This window comes from Primulina huaijiensis, chromosome 15 (genome assembly GCF_012295235.1).
Source record: "Primulina huaijiensis isolate GDHJ02 chromosome 15, ASM1229523v2, whole genome shotgun sequence".
Classification (NCBI taxonomy): Eukaryota; Viridiplantae; Streptophyta; class Magnoliopsida; order Lamiales; family Gesneriaceae; genus Primulina; species Primulina huaijiensis.
The window spans coordinates 11247743-11252939 of record NC_133320.1 but is presented as its reverse complement, the minus strand read 5'-3'; the positions used below and the strand labels follow the sequence as shown (position 1 = coordinate 11252939).

The 5197-nt window shown below is 40.8% G+C and overlaps 1 non-coding gene across 1 annotated transcript; it reads left to right on the top strand.

Annotated features, from left to right (window-relative positions):
* Positions 1-2838: 2838 nt before the first annotated feature.
* LOC140960611 (small nucleolar RNA R71) lies at positions 2839-2944 on the top strand. The gene has a single exon (XR_012172212.1). It is a non-coding gene; the product is annotated as a small nucleolar RNA R71 (small nucleolar RNA).
* Positions 2945-5197: the final 2253 nt, after the last annotated feature.

Genomic DNA, 5197 nt, shown 5'->3' with positions numbered 1-5197 from the left:
TCTTTCATAAGTAAGGAAGATAGAGGTTTGGCAATTTTAGAAAAATCTTTGATAAAACGCCAATAAAAACCGGCGTGGCCTAGAAAACTTCTAACTCCCTTTATGGATGTCGGAGGTGGTAAGTTCTTGCTAACTTCGACTTTTGCCTTATCCACCTCTATTCCATGCTCCGATATCTATACTATCCCTTCTTGCACCATAAAATGACACTTCTCCCAATTCAGTACCAAATTCGTCTCCTCGCATCTCATCAACACCACCTTCAAATTCTGCAAACAGTTATCGAAAGAAGGGCCAAAAATCGAGAAGTCATCCATAAAAATTTCAAGGAAAGTTTCTATCATGTCATGAAATATAGCGGTCATGCATCGTTGAAAAGTGGCAGGGGCATTACACAAGCAAAAAGGCATCCGTCTAAAAGCAAAAGTGCCATAAGGACAAGTGAAAGTGGTTTTCTCTTGGTCCTCAGGTGCAATCATGATTTGGTTATACCCCGAATACCCATCTAGAAAATAGTAAAACTCATGACCCGCTAACCTCTCTAACATTTGATCAATGAAGAGCAGTGGAAAGTGATCTTTACGGGTAGCATCATTTAATTTCCTATAATCGATGCACACACGCCATCCCGTAACTGTCCTAGTGGATATCAATTCATTTTTTTCATTGGTGATCACAGTAATCCCACCTTTTTCCGGCACACATTGAACAGGACTTACCCATGCACTATAAGATATAGGATAGATAATACCTGCATCAAGGAGTTTGATCGTTTCTGCTTTTACTACCTCTTGCATCTTTGGATTTAATCTTCTCTGAGGTTGCACAAGAGGCGAGTATTTATCTTCCATCAAGATCTTGTTCATGCAGACTGAAGGATTGATTCCTTTGATATCCGTCACCTTCCACGCAAAAGCACTCTTTTGTGCTTTCAAAACTTCCAGCAGTTTGTCCTCCATCCCCTCTGTCAAAGCAGCAGAAATAATGACAAGTGTTATTCTCACCTAAGTATCCGTACTTTAGGTGTGGAGGCAATGATTTGAGCTCAAGCGTCGGTGGCTCCTCCAGGCTTGACTTCTGAGGGAGCAAGTCTCTTCGATCTCCCAAATCTTCTAATCTCATCCTTATTGGCCTCTTCCATGGCTGGTTGGCATTGAGGTATGCCACTATTTCGGCTTTCTCTGCATCCAATTCATCTTCTCCCATCTCGGTAGTAAGAGTGGCCTCCAAAGGGTCCCTAAGAGCATCATGCACATAGTTAGACACAAAAGCATCAAACGCATCAATTCTATAACAACTATCAGAATGCAGTGTGTGCTTAAGTGCATTAAAAACGTCAAAAGTAATCTCCTCTTCTCCCACTCTCAATCTTAACTTCTCTTCCTGCACATCAATCAGAGCCTTGCCAGTTGCAAGGAACGGTCTCCCCAAAATTAGAGGCATCTCCATATCCTCCTCCATGTCGAGCACCACAAAATCTGCAGGAAAGATAAATTTGTCCACCTTAACTAACACATCCTCAATCACTCCTCTTGGATACTTGACAGATCTGTCAGCCAGTTGTAAAGACATCCTTGTCGGCTTAGGTTTTCCCAATCCAAGTTTCCTGAACACATAAAAAGGCATGAGGTTAATACTTGCACCAAGATCACATAACGCTTTATGAAAAACATCACTAATCATGCAAGGAATAGAAAAACTCCCTGGATCTTTGAGTTTCGGTGGGATCTTGTTTTGCACCAAAGCAGAGCAATTTTCGGTTAGATTCACTGTCATGTGATCCTCCAATTTCCTCTTGTTTGCTAAGATGTCTTTTAAAAATTTAGCGTAACTCGGCATTTGTATCAAAGCATCGATAAAAGGAATATTAATATGCAATTTTTTAAATATCTCAAGAAACTTACCGAATTGCGCATCCAGTTTGGCTTTTTTTAATGCTGCAGGTAACGGAGGAGGTATAACAAGTTTAGGTTGTGCAGTGGGTGTTGGTGTAGTGTTAGAAGACTTACCTTTAGATGTCTCAGTCAGTTCATCCGGCACTTGATTTTTTCTTTTTTCTCTTGACTCTAAAATTTTCCCATTATTCAACTCGATGGCCTTCACTTGCTCATTTGGATTTGTTTCTGTGTTACTTGGCAAGGTGCCCGGCTCTCTATTGCTATCATCTTGGCCAACTGTCCAATTTGATTCTCGAGCACTTTTATCGATGCATCTTGGTTTTGAAGTCTAGTTTCAGTGGATGAAATAAACTTAGACATCATTTGCTCCAGGTTGGACTTTTCTTCTCTAGGAGGATCAGATCTGTACATCGGTTGTTTTCCATATGGTTGTCCTCCCCGTGGTCGATTCTGACTGTTTTGGCCACCCCATGAGAAGTTGGGATGTTGCCTCCATCCAGGATTGTATGTATTCGAATATGGGTCATTCCTTGGACGGTTGTGGAGTCCTATTTGATTGACCGGAGCCTCGTTTTGCACATAAAATGGATTGTCATCTTGACAGTCCTTCACAAAATGTTCACCTCCACACTTTTCACAGAATATCTCTTGAAGACGCATAGCTGTGCCACCCATGTTCAAGCTATCTAGTTTCCTGTTCAACACGTCAAGTTGTGCAGTAATGGCAGAAAAATCAGTTACCTGATGAACTCCTGTACTTCTCCGCTGGTTGTTCCTTTCAGATTGAGGATGATAACTGGTAACAGCCATTTCCTCCAACAACTCATATCCTTCTTCCGTAGTTTTTCTCAACAAGTTCCCACAAGCAACAGCATCTATCATAGTACGGTTAGGCGTAAGCAAACCATAGTAAAAAGTTTGAACGACTAACCCAAGTGGTAATTCGTGATGTGGGCATCTTCGTAGTAGATCCTTGAAGCGTTCCCATGCCTCATATAAAGACTCCTGATCGAATTGAGCAAATGTTGTAATGTCTGCCCGCAGCTTCATGGTCTTTGATGGAGGAAAGTATTTAATGAGAAATGCTTTTGCCATGTCTTCCCATGTAGTGATCGAACCTACAGGCAAACAATTTAACCATGCTTTAGCTTTATCACGTAAAGAGAAAGGAAACACACGCAACCTAACAGCATCATCATAAACTCCATTGAATTTAAAAGTATCGCAAATTTCAAGAAAATCCGCGATGTGCGTGTTTGGGTCATCTACTGCAGTTCCTCCAAATTAGACTGTGTTCTGAATCATCTGGATTATAGCTGGCTTGATTTCAAAGTCATTTGCCCGCACAATAGGCCTCACAATGCTAGGGCGTGCACCCTCCAAAGAAGGCCGGGCATACTCTAGCATCGGTATGCGGCGTGGCATCTCAACTTGTCTATCTTCACGCTGTTCCTCCTCACGTTCTTGCTCGTGTCTCTCCATCAGTTCTTTAAGTCTCTGTTGTTGTCTTCGCCTGCGGTAAGTTCTTTTAATTTCAGGATCAAACTCAAGCTCCACGTCAAGTGACTTTGGCATGCACTAGACAAGATATCTGGAATAAAATATGGATTGTTAGCTCAAGAGAATAAAGTAATGCTAAAGAAAATAACTAAAAATAAAATTGTAGATTGACAGTCCCCGGCAATGGCGCCAAAAACTTGATCGAGCAAAACTTGCACTGTGAGATCCTTAATAAAAATATGGTTTTGTATGCTCAAAATTTATCGCAAGTGCACGATGTCGAGTAATAGTGTAATGTACCGGAGTACGAGTATCGTTCCACTGAAGAGTGTATTTAACAATTGTTATTTTCAGTTATTGAACATTTAGCAACGAAAATTGTTTTGATTGTTTTAACACTACTATTCTTAAGCAAATATGCAAATAAAAAGATTCAATAATTAACTGATGGAAGATAATATCTAAAATGGTTGATTAAAATTCAATGAAAAGAAGGATTTGTTGGGAATATCAGTTCACCTACCCCTTGTTAATTAATTAATTCGTTCGATATTGATTTACGCTTCCGACAGGATTTCCTATTCAATTGAACACACTCTCTCGAGCTATGCCAAACTAATTCGACTCAATGAAGTAATTAAATGTCTTTAATTATTTATCAAGAGTGAATCGCATGTCGATCTGTGAAATCCCCTAGTTTTCGACCCTTAGGACTATGACTATCGGCGCGTATCCAATTTCATATATCTATGTAAATTGTAGATCCATGGATTATACTACTCGTTCCTATTACAAGTTATTCTCTCGAACTCATTCACGATATAAAATTTGTTATTACAGTTAGCTACGCTTTAACAACACGCTAAAACAATAGTATAATCAAGAACAAATCGACAATCGAAATAAAGATTAACTAAATCAAAGTCTGGGGTAGGATCCCCTTAACTAAGGGCAGTGTACTCTACACAGTGTCAGATGGTATTGTGAGATACATAGATAGAATGTGGGTGCCTAGCATTGATTCCATCAGGGAGGATATTCTGTCGGAGGCACATGCATCTCCGTATTCCATCCATGCCGGGGGTACCAAGATGTACAAGGACTTGCATATTTTGTACTGGTGGCCAGGTATGAAGAGAGACATCCGTCAGTTTGTGTCTGAATGTCTTACTTGTCAGCAGGTGAAGGCAGAGCATCAGAGGCCAGCAGGGATGCTTAAGCCACTCTCTATCCCTGAGTGGAAATGAAAGAATATTACCATTGACTTCGTAGTTGGATTGCCAAAGTCAGTCAAAGGTTTTAATTCCATTTGGGTCATAGTGGATCGACTCACTAAGTTAGCACACTTTTTTCCAGTGAAGACGACTTTCTCCATGACGCAGTATGCAAAGCTTTATATCAGGGAGATAGTGCGTTTGCATGAGATCCCTGTTTCCATTGTGTTTGACAGGGACCCAAGATTCACATCGTTCTTCTGGAAGAGCCTACATGCAGCTATGAGGACGAAATTGCTTTTCAGTACAGCATTTCACCCACAGACCGATGGCCAGTCTGAGCGTGTAATTCAGATTTTGGAGGATTTGTTAAGAGCTTGTGTGATTGATTTCCAGGGGAGTTGGGAATCAAAGCTACCTCTAGTGGAGTTTACCTACAACAACAACTTTCAAGCATCTATAGGTATGGCACCCTATGAGGCATTGTATGGAAGGAAGTGCAGATCACCGATTCATTGGGATGAAGTCGGTGAAAGAGCAGAACTTGGTCCAGAGATATTTCAGCAGACTGCAGATGTGGTGGTC